Below are 16,070 nucleotides of genomic sequence, written 5' to 3'. Positions count from 1 at the left end.
TATATCCATCCACTTATCCGTTGTCACCTTAATAAAACAAATATACACGTCAAACTTAATTTCAAACTAAAGTCTTAAAAATCAAATACATAAATTACATACCTTGGTTAACCCATCAACAAGTAGTGACATCCTTAATTCCTCAAATCTCTCTGTGCCACCAAAGAGCTTGATATAGTCTTCTGAGAAATTGGCAAGTTCTTTAAGCAGATGGTTGCGGACCACCGACCAAGAGTCTTGACCCATACCTAATAAACCGGCAACCGACCGATATCCACAGTTACCATCAGCTTTGACATCAACAATCTTATCAATGAAGTCGTGCATAAATGGCTGAAACTGGTCCAACATGGGCATCATCGTTCTTCAATTCGGTTGCTCAGAGGATGATGCAGTACGCCTCACCGACGAATTACTATTTTGTTGTGATTCAAAGGCATCTACATACTCCCAGTAAGATGGATTGCGCTTTGTTGACCTTGGGTTCCTGCTCGTAGTTTTCTTCGGTGCCCCCTTAGTGTTAACCTTTGCTGGAGGAGGACACATAGAATTCTGATCAGGGTGTGCAATTTCCCAAAGTTTACTTCTTAGAGTAAACTTGCCACAAACATCAAGTTCTTCGAATTTTTGGTATATTGTTTCCATTACGTCCTTGATGCCCACCTCGGGCTCAGATAACCCTTGGTCTGAAAACCTGAGTCTCCTCCAAAACGTATGGATTGAATCCAGTGGGATGCAACCACCAACATATTTGGATAGCTCACAAGCACAAGGAAGACCAACCGTGGTTCTCACCAAGCAACCACAACTTGAGGGATTCTTGCCAGCATAGTCAACACACTCTAATTCAGCAGCAATCTGATTTAAAGCATACCTTGAAACCATTCCAAGCAGCCTCCTGTATAAGGTTTTTTGGAACACATGTCCAACGACATGTGTACTTGTTTCAAATGATGCTTTAATATGTGCATGCTGCAACATAATCATGTTGTTCATGGCATCCCACACACTGCATAAGTCTCCAATGCTATTTTGTAACAGTCTTTTTGAAGACGAGTGAACAGATTCAACCCTACATTTCAAATACACAAATAAAAATAAACATATACAATAATACAATTCCATAAATTTTTCAATGTTAATAAAAATAGTTGAACAGTTTCATACCTGTTTGTTGTTGTGTTTCCTAAGTATATCACCTTATTAGTCCAGGCAGAAACAAATTTTTCCTTGTGTGGTATTATCCATGTTTCCTTGACATAGTCAACAAACATTGGCCAAGGTGCGCAAGCTATTTCGAACTTCTTCAGGCATTCATCAAACTGTTGTTCTGAAGGACAATCAGTCAGAGATCCCCAATAATCCATGACAAAATCCCAAGCATTTTTTTGCACAATTAGTGATTTACATTTGGCCTTCACATTCTTGTTTATGTGAAAGATGCACAACAAATTTGTGCATTCAGGGAATACATCTTTCACTGCATTCATCAATGCTTGGTCTCTGTCAGTGACAATAACTCCAGGGAGGGCATCACGCTTTAAAAAAAGACCTCGGAAGCGTTGTAAAGCTCATACCAAATTATTAATGAGTTCACCCTCCACATATAAAAAACCGACAGAGAATGTCATCCCAGTCGGTGTCACCCCAACAAAATCGAGCAATGGGAGTCTATACCAGTTTGTTTTGTAGGTGTTGTCTATCAAAAACACCAAATTACATGCGTTGACTAACTTCACTGAATCAGGGTGACACCAAAAGATATCACGAACCATGTCTTCATCCTTTATTATGTGCCAACAAATATAATGATCACGTTCAAGAAGCTTCATCAGATGTTGCATTTCAAGATCGCTTCCTCTTATGGAAGAACGGAATGCACTTCTTGCATTGTATATCTATTTAATGGTTGTACAACTATTGGCATTGTGTTCCTTTAGAGTTAGCATAATGTTTCTTGGCTTCACTATGGACTTCGTCATATCAGCAATAAGTGTTTTTTCAGCTTTAGTCAATCGCCCCGCATATGGATGTCCAACTAATGACTTGGCCAATTCATGATTATGCACTCCACAAATCAACTTCACCATCCAGTCTTCTCCTCCAACCACTGGCTTGCAACGAAGCTTGAAGGGACACCCACATTTCCTAGTCCCAATGTCTCTTCTGATAAATTCTTTTTTCCTACACTTATACTCGCCACTCCTTTCACAACCAATTAACACAAACGTAGTCCTTCCTCTACTACCTGTGTTTGTGTCCGACCTTAAAATCATCGCCACAAATCCGTTTTCATGAGCTATGGATCGAGCCCACCGCAAAACATCCTCTCGGCACTCAAACACCTACAAAATCCACATAATTTAAGTTTTCTACCAGTATTCATTTTATTAAATATGTGACAAACATTAACATTATAACTTGAGAAGTCTTGGACGCATCCGAACAATCAACACGTGGTTCATTCGCACCACATGATTCTGCATTTTCATAATCCATATCCGCTCGTTCAAAAATTATTTCATACATCCACTCATCTTCGTCCATCTAACCAAATCAAACAAAAAATGGTCATACAAAAAAATTAGTAATTTAAAAGAAAAAAGGAAAATAAATGCAAAAATAGCAAATACCAAAAATAATACACTTACGGATCTACTTGATCCGGAACTCATCCGTACGTCCGTGATAATCAAACCACCATTTGCGTACCTCGTTTACTGCTACCGACCACCGCAAAGCTCGACACCGGTACCTTCACCTTCACCGCTGCACTCAACGCTGCTACCCCCACGAACTAGAGGCAATGCCGCACGAAAAAGAGAAAACGAGAAGCACAGCTTTCTGAAAATGGAGGTAAGAAGCTTTTCCGGAAAAAAAGTTACATTTTTAAGGAAGAAAGGAGGTAGGGGCAATTTTGGCATTTAAAAGCTTTGCTGGGTGCACCTAGCAACACTCGTGACTATTTATACGCTAAAGATAAAAATCCTGAATCCCGCGGGTTGCACGTGGCTAACTAAAAAAAATAATTTTAAACTTGTTTTTAGTTAAAATTATAATTTTCATTTAAAAAATTATTGACTTGTTTTTTTAATATTATTTTTGCGTTAATAAAATAATTAAAACTTTTAATATTATTATTTTATTAAATATATTTTTTTGTTTATGTCATTTAATTTTTTTAAGAAATGATAATATTTTTTGTTTAACAATTTATTTATAGAAGAATACATTACATCATAGATAAAATACATAAACAATAATAGTTGTCTTAGGGAAAGCTCAAGATGAAGGTACGTTGGGACAATTTTTTGGCCTTATTATCGGTAGATTCCATACTTTTTTCTAGTATCCGGTTCATTTTCTTCTTCATCCATCTCAACCGGATGACCCTTTGCACCCCTCCTTCTCCTTGGATGAGGATTCCACTGATCTCCTTCATATTAATTCGTGTGGAAACCAAAGGAGTTGTCGTCGTAGACGTGCGCAAAATGTTCTATAAAGTAAATAGCGGGGACATATAGTATGATATTAACATTGACAGATTTACAGACGGCCATTACGAGATAACACCGTAAGTGTTTATCATAATTTTGGAATTGTAACATGACCCTAAACCTTTCAGGTGGTTTGGGTGTTTGAAGTGGGGCTTGGGTTACAATAATGGTGTGGTTGTGTACTGCTATTCATTGTCTCGGAGACAAATTCGGAATACTACGAGCCGAACTTGATTATTGCCTGGGCTTGTCGGCCTCTAATAGCAAAAAGTTTTGCGATCTTGAAGTATGTCTCTTCAACCAACGATGATACCGACAAATATCTTGTGCTTTTGAACATGAAATTGATCGACTCAAACAAATTTGTAGTCATATATGTCCCCAATGTTTCACCCTCATTGAAGCATTGTATCCAATATTTTCTGGGTAATTGATAAGCCATTCAACTACACTTGGCTTATTCACACGGATATATCCCTAAGATGCCGCCAGTGCTATCTCCTCCGTATATGCGTACCTGGTAAATATTCAATCAATTTAATATGTTGTGAAATTTGATTTAAAATATAGCTTAAGGAAAAAATAAAATATTATAGATTCTCACAGGCCTACATGAGTGGTTTCTTCAGATGTTTGCAGTTCGAGTTACCGTGAAGGGAATTTTGTGCAAATGTGGTGTAGGGATGTGTCCTAAACCCATAAGTTACTTAGGTTGTTGTAGGCACTTGTAATCGAGTGGTGTCTATCTGAAATGAGAGAAATGTTACTTTGCGGAGTAACAAGCCTTCTTAAATTCTTTAGAAAAGACCCTAGGCTCCCCCTTTTTACAATGGCGTAGGCAATAGAGAAGATATGGTTTATGCTTAGCTATAAACAATGTTCTAGTGTACTTCCCATAAAGTCATGCATCATCTACTTTTACAATGGGTTTGCAATATGCAAACCCATTAATGCATGGACCAAATGACGAAAACACATGTTTAAGCATATTTTTGCCGGGTACCATTTCTCCCTTTTCAAACACAGATTTTGTTTAAGTAGCGACCATAGTCGTAGGAACACAAGATTGCAAAGCTCCAAAAACTTTTGGCAGTTTGGCATATGATTCTTCTCAGTTTCCATGAATCATCTCCAACACTCTTTGCTTTGCTAACCATGTCTTTTTGTAGGGTGGAGTATAATTCATGAAAGTTTTGATCTTTGCAACCAACATTTTGATGGAGATGGCTGGGTTCATTATGACAATGGGTTGGATGATTTGTGCTATAACGTGTTTGTTGAGCCAATGATCCTGTTTGAGCATTGGTGCGAGACAAGTATGATGACCTCTGTCAAAATATATTGATTTGCAGTCAAAATGGTTTCTAAGGTTGAATTCTTCAATTGTTTGAATATATTGTGTTTTTTCATCGAAGGTCATACCAACCTCGAGTGCACCAGTTGGTGGTTGTACATGGTCTTATTGTTGAACAAAATGGTAATGATCAATGTATTGTGGTAGGTGGTCAAGGTTCAACTCCACTGGACACCTAGGTTGGTGATATTGCAACAAAGGTGACATTGGTACCACAACACCCTCGTCACCGCTTTGGTCATCGTTGTGATGAAACAACCCTTATCCTTATGCTCACTAAAATCATCCATGTTTTCTTGCTTCATAAAATCTTATAATGGAATCTTCATTAGTTATGGGATGTTCATTTGGATTTGATTTTTGTGTTTGTGGTTGTTGTGATGGGGTGACATAAAATATTGTGATGGATGATAGTTTTGTTGGTCAAAGGAGGTTTGTTGGGCATCAGAAAAAGAATCATTTTGGGATAATAATTATGTGTATAAAATATAAAATGTCAAAGGCGTCTTGTGTTTCAAGGTTATTGTATGAAAACACTAGATCATTGAGGTTCAGGTTGTCGTACGGTAATTGTTGCGGAGATGGTAGTTGTGGTTATGGACACGGTGATTATGGAGACGGTAATTATGGTTGTGGAGATTGTGGTTGTGGTTGAGGAATAAGCTCAATAATAGCATACAATTTGGCAGAATTCAATTCTGGATTTTTGACAATTGTTTCTAGCACTCCTCTGAGATCGTCATTATCGTGTAGTTGTGTTGAAATAAAACATGTCTAGCCACGATAAAATGAAATAGGGACACATAATATAACAACTAAACAACTGTTTTAGTTGCCCGGGTAGGGAGACAGTTGTTAATTTTCAGAATCAATTATGTTAACGTAATAGACCAACTCACATAGAAATATTGGGTTTACACATGAGTACATTGATCCTCGAATCATGCCATCTGCAATCTAACCATGGTGGTGAATGACAACCGATATTTCTTTAGGAGGAGTCATGGGTGGTGTTTGTGGGATGTGAGTGGGAAGACTATGAGAGTTAGGAACAGAGATTACTTTCGTGAGGATGTTGTTGTGTGTGATGTGTTGTGAAAGAGTGGTATTATGTTAGATGATTGGCAAGTGCACCAAATTGTCACAAGTAGTAAAGTTAAGATTGAAATCCAAGTGTCGAATCCTCATGGACTTTGTTTGTACTTAGGTAGATGAATATATAATTTTTAAGCAATAAATAAATTGATTTGAAAACATTGTGAGAAAAACAATAAATTAAATTAGCATAGAATTAAAATAAACAAGGGAAGAAATTAAACATAAATTTAAATTAATTAATTAAAAACAGAACAAATGAGAAAAGTCAATATTATATAAGTTAAATTCAAAAGATGAGAATATTGGGAACTTAGCCTACTAGAGCTACTTTTTTATGCAATGTTAATGAATTTTCTCTATTTATAATTATTCCAATTTACACCTACAACTACTTATATAACCATGATTTCTCGAGTGAAAGAACCTAATTTATCTATTTTTTCTCCCAAATCTTTTTGCAGAGTAAAACAGTAAATTACATTAAGAATAGAGATATATAACATGCTAAACAAAATCAACCTATATCCCTAGTGATGACTGATGACTTTATTTAGATACTCTTTCCCAGTTCTATTAGAGAATAACGCTTTCCCGATGCTACCCCTAAAACTTACCATGCAAATGGGTGATCAAGCCATAAACAATAACATTAAGCACAAGAAAATATAATGCAAAAGGTAATAATATTAAATAGAAAGGAAGAGAATTTCATCAAAAGTAGTTGGTTGCCAAGTTCCCAACAAAGAGGGGTTTAGCCTCTCATTGTCATAGAAGGTTTTACAATTGCAAGAGGAGAATATTTAGTAAAGGGGGAATTGAGAAAGGGAATGGAGGGAAGGAATGACTTCTAATGTTTGCTTCTCCTTCTTCTAGCCTGTGCCTTCTATAAGAAATCGTATGCTCTTGAATTTTCTACGTGTTGTTTTCTTCTTCTCTCTCCTTTTATATGTGCAAATCAACTTAGTTTTCACGCATCCTTCGCGCTAAGCGCACTTGCCGCACTTAGCGAGGATGGCAGTAACCTCGCACATAACGTGTGACTCGCGCTAAGCACACCTCTTTCTTGAATTAGCATGTTTTCCTAAATTATCCTTCATTTTCCCGAATTATACTGGCGCTAAGCGAGAGTTTCCCACTGAGCCTGCACATCACGCTAAGCACCTGAGACACGCTAAGCGAGTAGCTTTAGATCTTCAATTTGCTTCTTGGGCTTTACATTGTTCTTCTCTGCCAATTATTCACTAAGCATCATAAATTCATCAACTTTTAATATTTTCTGCATAAAAACTTATATGATGTTAAAATTCCAATTATCAGCACAAAAAGGAAGAAATAAAAGAGAAAAATTATTAATTCTTATATAATTTAATCCTGAAATATACCTTTACATAGCAGTTATCAGATTATATATAAGGTGAGAAAGTTTGGTACAAGAGTTAGGTGGGAGGGTTAGCTGGGAGGGTTAGGTGGGAGAGTTAGGTAGAAGAGATAGGTGAGAGGGTTAGCTGGGAGGGTTAGGTGGGAGAGTTAGGTAGAAGAGTTAGGTGATAGGGTTAGGTAAGAGAGTTAGATGAGAAAGTTAGGTGGGAGACATAGGTAGCAGAATCCGTGCATGTGAGTGAACAGGGTGCAGCTACACATATTACAACAGTCTATCCATTACATGATGACTGTTGACCGCATTATTTCGCATCACACACCAAGCCCACGTGGATTAATGGAACCACATTAATGCGATTGTTGGTGCATTGAGTGAACAGTGTGCAGCTGCTGATGCAATCCTACCCCCCAAGGATATTGGATAGAAGACTCCAAGAGGATTGGGCTAGAGCTGATAAAGAAGGCCTTAGGGTTCTCATGAACCTTAGGGTAGATTTTTGAGCCCATGGGCCAAGGTTGGGTCCATTCTTCTTTATAAATATTAGAATAGGTTTTTTTTTCTTCTTTTGGGCCTTGTATTTTGGCCATTCTAGTAGTATAGGATTTTAGCCTTGTATTTCAGGGCATTTTGAGTAGTCTTTGTAGTAGGGATTTTTTTTGTATTTTCATGTATTTTGTCATGGGGGTAAGCTTAGCTATTATAGGGGTGTGTAGCTAAGCTCTAGCTTCTCTTCTCAGGGAGGTGAGCTTAGTTATTAGAGGGGTGTGTGTAGCTAAGCTCTGGCTTCTCAAGGATCATTTTGTAATTTGCAATTTACTTACCTTCATTGCTTTCAAGTTTTGTAACAAAAAGGCCTTTCATTGGAAGTGTGTTGGGAGCCTCCAATAGGTTACCAAACTTCCATTTGTATGTAATAATTTTTGGCAATTTTTCCTTAGGATAGTGAGTGTTTTGTTGGGAACCTTGAATGTGGTCATCCAAAAACTCTTAGGATTCGCCTAGTTTACATTTTTTGCTTACTTTTATAGCTTATTTCCTTTACCTTCCATTGTCAAACCGCCTAGATAGCTTTCCTTTTACCAATTAGTTTTTTTACCTTATCTTTCACACCTCTTTTAGTGTTTATTTTGGCTAGTTTCAACCATAGTTTCTTTTACCTTTTGTTTTCAAACCTCCAACAAGAAAGAACCACAACTTAGGAACCAACATGAGTCATCATTCATCTAGTGTTAATGGCGAGGGTACTAGTCATAAAGACCTTTTATCTAGAATCTTAGATGAGTTGAGTTCCCTCAAGTTATGGAAAGAAAAACAAGAGAGAAAAGAAAAAGGAAAAAAGAGAGTGGAAGAAATAAGTCAAGATGAAAGAAAGAAAATAAGAGAGGAAGAAAGAAGAAAAATAATGAAAGAAATGAAAAGAGAAAAACATGCCTCCTATAGTAGTCATAACTCTTGCAAGAGCCTAAGTGAAGAAATTCGTGACTATTATGAAGGAAGGCATAGGTCACATCTTAGACCTCACTCCCATAGAAGAGAAAAGGAAAGAAAGCCTCAAGAGGCTAACATTAACCTCCCATACTTCCATGGGAAGGACAATGTAGAGGCTAACTTAGATTGGGAAATAATGGTAGAGCAACAACTTAAAAGGAAGTCTACATCAAAATCTTATGGCTCTTACTCTTATCTAAAGAAAGACCAAGGTCAAGGCATCTTAGGGGTGACATCTTCTAAGCCCAAAGATGATAAGGGGAAGACAATAGAAAATCAACCCCTTAAGGCTAGTATGCAAGAGAAAACTAGCTCCATAAAGTGCTTTAAATGTCTTGGAAGAGGGCACATTACTTCTTAATGCACCACCAAGAAAACCATGATTATGAGGGGCCAAGACATTTATAGTAGCCAAGATGAGGCTACTACTTCACTTTCCTCTAGTGAAAGTGAAGAAGTAAAAGGGGAAGAATCTAGTGAAGAAATCTACCCCCAAGAAGAAGGACAACTTTTAATGGTTAAGGAGGAGTGTAAGGAGGTAAGTGTCTCCTCCAAGAGGTTAGCTAAGAAGGAAAGTCATTTTGAAATAAAGACAAATATTAAAGAAACTTCCCCTCTTGGACAACCTCCACATCTTCTCCTTTGTAAAAAGACACTTGTTAGCACTGTCACACCTCTTGGGCTTGAGGTTATTCCTCAAGTAAAGAAGTTGTTGGATGAGGGTTTGATTCATAAGAGCTTAAATCCTTGTGCTTTGTTGGTGCCCAAAATAGGTATTATTAGGCACCAAATCCCTAAAATAAGTGATATGATTAATGTGTTGAGTGTTGAAACCCTCTTTCGTAAAATCAGTCATGCACCCAACATTTTCATGATTCATGTACATAGGGACTCATTAGGTAGGTTTGTTCTTATTTTTTATTTTCATACAAACTAAGGTACTCATATGGGACACCTTAGGTTTGTCATATTTTTTGGTAGGAATAATCAATATGAAAATATAGAAAAAGGTACGTTTTATTGCATTACTTTCCTTAATTTTTTAAATAGTGATCAAGGGGTTCCGATGGACCCTAAGAGAATAAAGGTCATTCCTGATTGGCCCACTCCACCAAGTATAAGGGGAATCTGGGGCTTCCATGACTTAACAAACTTTTACAAAAGATTTGTCCCATATTTTTCTATACTTTTAGCACCACTCATTGAGTTGGTGAGGAACCATGTTCCCTCACGGGAAGATGTCCATGATAGGGATTTTCAGACCTTACCCTACTCTAACATGCCCAACACCACTAATACATATGTTTTTATTCTTTTTACAGGTGTCGAGGAAAGGAGCCTAGAGTATGAAGAACCTCTGGATTTGAGGTCAAATCCTTTCCAAGGTGGAGGGGACCTAGTGGATGGCGCCTTTTCTCACCTCTTCTCCTTTGTCTTCCGCTGATGGAAGCTTGCTTGTGGAGCTTCTATGGAGGCTGGATCTTTAAGCATCAATGAGGTCCTTTAATGGTGATTTTCCACCATGGAGATGCAGCGAAAGACAAAGGAGAAGAGGTGAGAGGAGGCGCCATCCACTAGGGAATAAGCCATGGAAGAAGGAGCTTCACCACCAAGATGAGCCTTGGATAAGAAGCTTGGAGATGATGCTTCAATGGAGGAAAAGAAAGAGGGAGAGAAAGAGAGAGGGGGGAGCACGAAAGAAAGGCCTTTCATTGGAAGTGTGTTGGGGGGTAGGATTGCATCAGCTGCGCACATCACATATGAAAACTTGTTTTTTTTGCGTTGTGACTATTCATGACCCTGTTCCGCATCACGCATCGACCTCACACAGATTATTAAGATCTACATTAATGCGGTGTCTGTGCATGTTAATGAACAGTGTGTAGTTGCACATATTGCAAATGTTAGCCTGTTTTTTTGTGTCATGACTATTCAAGGCATTGTTCCGCATCATGCACCGAGCCTATGCGAATTATTGAGATCCGCATTAATGCGGTTGTTAATGCATGTGAGTTAGCAGTGTGCAGCTGCACACATTACTGATGACATTCTATCCATTGCGTCTGTTCATGGAACTGTTCCGCATCGCGCACAAGTCCATGTGGATTATTGAGATCCGCATTAATGCAATTCTCAAGCATTTAGGATCATATTATTAAAGTAAATTAAAAATAAAAACTGAAAAGCATGGAACAACTACAAATACATAATAAAGACTAACAAAAACTTAAATGCAATATAACAACAAAATATGTTAAATTATTCATTTTAATTTTATGGAATTGTGCAGCTTCTGCTCCATCTCTGCCTAGCTTAGGTCATTAACTTAAGAAGGTAATAATGAATTATGAACATCAACTTTAAGTTCCATACATATTATACTTGCAATATTTGCAAATGTACTGAACATGCACCAAACACCTTCTTTGTCAATAATTTGAATTACCCTATACTCAACACCACCATTGATTTGGTATACATGACAACGATACCAAAGTACAGTAATTAGAGGTGTAACATCATTATCTCTAATTGATGATTGTATTGCGGTGATTATGTTTGGCAACGTCATTGTTGGATTCAACAGTATCGATTTTGTCTTGTCACTTCTAAAAACTTCATTTTCACTTGAGCTGTGAATGATCTCACCATTGATATAAATGAATGCACAAATTGGCTCTGAACTCATTTTTCTTGGTCTCTCTGTTTTCTTGCACAATTTGATTTGATGCAACTATGCAAAGTCTATGGAGATATGGTGCCTTTATATATACAATCAATCACGAGTCCATGGTTCACGTGAATTGGAATCTTGATGTGTGACAGTAACATAATCGTGTTACCATGCTTTCGAATCTCGAGGCCTTACCATGAGACAAAGTGTAAATATGCTTTGAAATCTCAACACAGTTTATATTGTAAATTATGGGAGGTGCATGTCAATACCACATTTTCATCGCCCAACTTCAAATTTTATATCATTTTTACCTAATTTACCATTTCAGTTATAGCAACCCACATTGAAAACACTGAGACAAAACAACAACATGATCATCATAAGAGAGAACCAGTCATATAGGAGAGAAGAAATCCGTGATGTAATCGACGTCCACCGCCCTGTGGGACTTGTCATTGTCTTGGTCGTTGAAGTATAGAATGTTGTGATAATGGGATCAACTAATTTTAACTACACTTGTAATATAGATTTCAAAATTATGTTAAAGTGGACATTCTATATTATGTTATGTTTAAGTGGTCATCTTATGCAATTTATAAAATTTATCTCCAATACAATAAAAATATCCATGACAAATTCATTTTATACTTTTCACGTCAAAGAGTTAAATAATTAAATATATATATATCGTGTAACAGTTTCATCAAGAAGGACCTCAAATTAAGAGTAAAAAAAATAAAACATGTTTTCGACCCTTAAAACAATATTTAGGTAGGCATCTTATGCAATTTATAAAATTTATCTCCAGTTCATTACAAATATCTATGTAAAATTTATTTCATAGTTTTCACATCAAAAAATCCAAAAAAAATATCGTGCAATAGTTTCATCAAGAAGGACCTCAAATTAAGAGTAAATAAATCAAAAAGTATGTTTTCGACCCTTACAATAATGTTTAAGTGGTCATCTTATGCAATTTATAAAATTTATCTCCAATTTATTAAAAATATCCACGAAAAATTTATTTCATAATTTTCACGTCAAAGAATCCAAAAAAAAAAATTAATCGTTTAACAGTTTCTTCAAGAAGGACCTCAAAGTAAGAGTAAAGAAAAAAGTATGTTTTCGACTCTTAAAACAATGTTTAAGTGGTCATCTTATTCAATTTATAAAATTTATCTCCAATACATTAGAAATATCCGTAGCAAAGTTATTTCATAGTTTTCACATCAAAGAATAAAAAAAAAAAATCGCCTAACAGTTTCATCAAGAAAGACCTCAAACTAAGACTAAACAAAATAATGTTTTCGACCCTTAAAACAATGTTTAAGTGACTATCTTATGCAATTTATAAAATTTATCTCAATTACATTAAAAATATTTGTGACTAATTTATTTCATAGTTTCATGTCAAAGAATAAAAAAAAATTAATCGTGTAACAGTTTCATCAAGAGAGGACCTTAAATTAAAAGTAAAAAATAAAAAAAAAATGGTATGTTTTTTTTTACCATTAAAAGAATGTTTAAGTGGTCATCTTATGCTGGACAAGCTCACATGTCATTTACCAGTGCATGTGACTAAATAGTGAACACCTACTTGCAACCGAAAAATTCTATAAATACCACTGTCAATTGAAGACATTCATAGAACTTTCAAATATTCGTCTCAACCCCCACCACAATGTGTCACCTAACTGCAAATGTTTGTGTTTACTACAATGGCCAAATCTACAACACTAACGAGGGCCCCACCTTCATTAGTAACAACATAAAAACTTTCATGGTCAACAAGGCCATAACCCTTACACAATTGCTTGAACTTGTTCCCCAAAAAATAAGCATTGAGCCACACAAACATATCCAACATCTCTGCTTTCAATGCCCTATATTTGAGCTAGGACAACCACATATGTACACATGTTTTATTCTGGGAGATGATCCCGACCTTCGACCAATGTTCAACATTTTTTACAACAACCCAGCACTACCATTCGTGGAGTTATTTGCCACAATTTATGACAACAATAACCCACCAAACAACCAACATGACTCAACCTCCAATGTTGAGGACCTATTATACGAATACGAGAGTTGTTGGGTCAAAGACCATGGTAATGATAGTGACTCCTCTTCCAAGCCGCAAGGATGCAACACGTCTCCTTCCCATGAACCAATATTCAAATGAAATTGGTAATCAAGCCTCTATTATTTACAAAAAAACTGACATTGAATTGACAACTCAACTTAAATTTAAGTCTAAAAGTAATAATGAACACCTGTTGCACCAGGTAGCAAGGTAAAATCATAGTCGAAATTAACAATACTTTGCAATTTACCCACGTCTTTGAAAAAACAATAGATGCTTCACCAGTAAAACTAACATTCAATTGCCAACTCACAATTTAAATTTTAGTTTGAAAATAATAACGAACATCTGCTGCACCAGGTAGCAAGATAAAATCAAAGTCGAAATTGACAACACTTTGATATTTACCCACGTCTCTGAAAAAACAATAGAAGCTTCACCAGCAAAACTAACATTGAGTTACCAACTCACAATTTAAATTTAAGTATGAAAGTAATAATGGACATATGGCGCACTAGGTAACTGAATAAAATTACAGTCAAAATTGACAACACTTTGCAATTTACTGAAGTCTCTAAAAAAATAATACATGTGATGTGTCATCATTTTCTCATATTTCTTAACCCTTTTTGTCACCATTTTAATTACTGATTAGCCTTAATTGTCAATTTAATTATGCAGTTTTATCATTTGAGCTTGGGCTTGAATCCAGAATTGGGCATGAACTTGAAGAGAGCAGACTATTTTATTCTACCAAATCTTATCTTATCTAGATTTTATCTCATCTAGATATTTCATCTAGACTTTATCTTATCATATCTAGATTTTATCTCATCTAGATATTAGTTTATCTTATCTTATCGTATCTTATATAGATTTTATTTCATCTAGATTTTATCTTATCTTATCTTATCTAATTTTTTTTTATTTATGGGCTTGGACTTAAAACATATTTGTAAGCTTTGGGGCTGAAAACTATATAACAGCACCAAGGTTTTAGTTTTAGGCTCTCTCGCTCTCTCTCTCTCTCTCTCTTTGTTTTAGGGACAAAGGATAATTTTAGGTTTTGTAATTCCAGTTTTTACTATTCACGTAGCAATAAAATTTTGTTTTCTACCTCAATCTACAATTTTTGTTTCTACTGATTAATGGAAGGCTAAGTCTCCAACGTTGTTTTCTCTTGAGGATCACGCACAACTCTCTTTGAGGTTTTATTATTTCTATTGAATTCTGATCAGTTTTTCCTCTTCACCAATTACTATATATTTGTTGCTATTAATCCATGCATGTTTAGTGTTTGATTAATTGTCTCTGCGCTTAATTTATGCTTAATGATCAGTTTCGTTCATGATTAATTGGTGTATATGTTGCTTAATCACATAATGAATGCCTTATGTTAAATTTCGCTTAGTAATTTAATTTAGGGTTGGATTAAGTGGTTGAACTGATAAAGGATAAATCCTCGTAACCTAGGATAAGAGACTTGCTTGTGAATTAAGGGAAAACAACGTGTTTTAATTCTGATATTTTCTAATTCAAATTTACTTGTTGTTTAATTTACAAAAAAAAAAAAACAATCCCCCCCAATTCGTTACTATTTTATTACTATCTGTTATGGATGTTTAGTTGACCATTGCTCGTTGAGAGACGACCTAGGATCACTTCCTAGATACTGCATTTTTAATGTTTATTTGATTCGGGTACGGCCTCGATCAACATGCTTCACCAGCAAAACTGACATTGATGTGACAACTCACAATTTACATTCAAGTCCTAAAGTAATAATGGACAATCTAGTGCACCAAGAAGTAGGGTAAAATCACAGTGGAAATTAACAACACTTTTTAATTTACCCATGTTTGAAAAAACAATAGATACTTCACCAACAAAACTGACATTGAATTGATAACTCACAATTTAAATTCAAGTCCGAAAGTAATAATGAACGACTGGTGCACCGGGTAGCAAGGTAAAATCACAGTCAAAATTCACAATACCATGCATTATATCGATAAAAGCGAAATTAGAATAATGACATGTCTCAATAAACATCTGCGGGGCAAATATTCAAACAACTATAAATAACACCAAACACCCTCAATACAATCATACACTTCCACACAACATACCTTTACAAACCATATTCAATCTCAATAATATGGCATTCTTGTTCTTGGGAGAAATAAACACTCAGATCATTTCTAACTCAAGATTAGCATTCATTTTTCCAAATGGATCAATCATTAACAACCAAACTGGTGTTTTTTTTTTCAATGTCCTACTCCAATACTAATGTGAGTTCTTGATGAGTGTTCTTTTGAGACACTCAAGAGTAAAATGCACAACACCCTTCGACTAACCAATGAACAGTTTGTGGATGAAATCTACTACCGATAACCTTCCATAGATGCATGTCAACAATCTTTTTTTCATTCTCTACAATTGAAAAATGATGATAATGTTTGCACAATGTTAATGTGCAACGAGCA

The 16,070-nt window shown here is 35.8% G+C and overlaps 1 pseudogene; it reads right to left on the bottom strand.

Moving 5' to 3' along the window:
- Positions 1-366: 366 nt before the first annotated feature.
- On the bottom strand, positions 367-7,838 carry LOC114371594 (annotated as a pseudogene).
- Positions 7,839-16,070: the final 8,232 nt, after the last annotated feature.

Source organism: Glycine soja, chromosome 10 (assembly GCF_004193775.1).
Source record: "Glycine soja cultivar W05 chromosome 10, ASM419377v2, whole genome shotgun sequence".
In the NCBI taxonomy this organism is placed as follows: domain Eukaryota; kingdom Viridiplantae; phylum Streptophyta; class Magnoliopsida; order Fabales; family Fabaceae; genus Glycine; species Glycine soja.
This window is presented reverse-complemented; position numbering and strand designations above follow the sequence as displayed.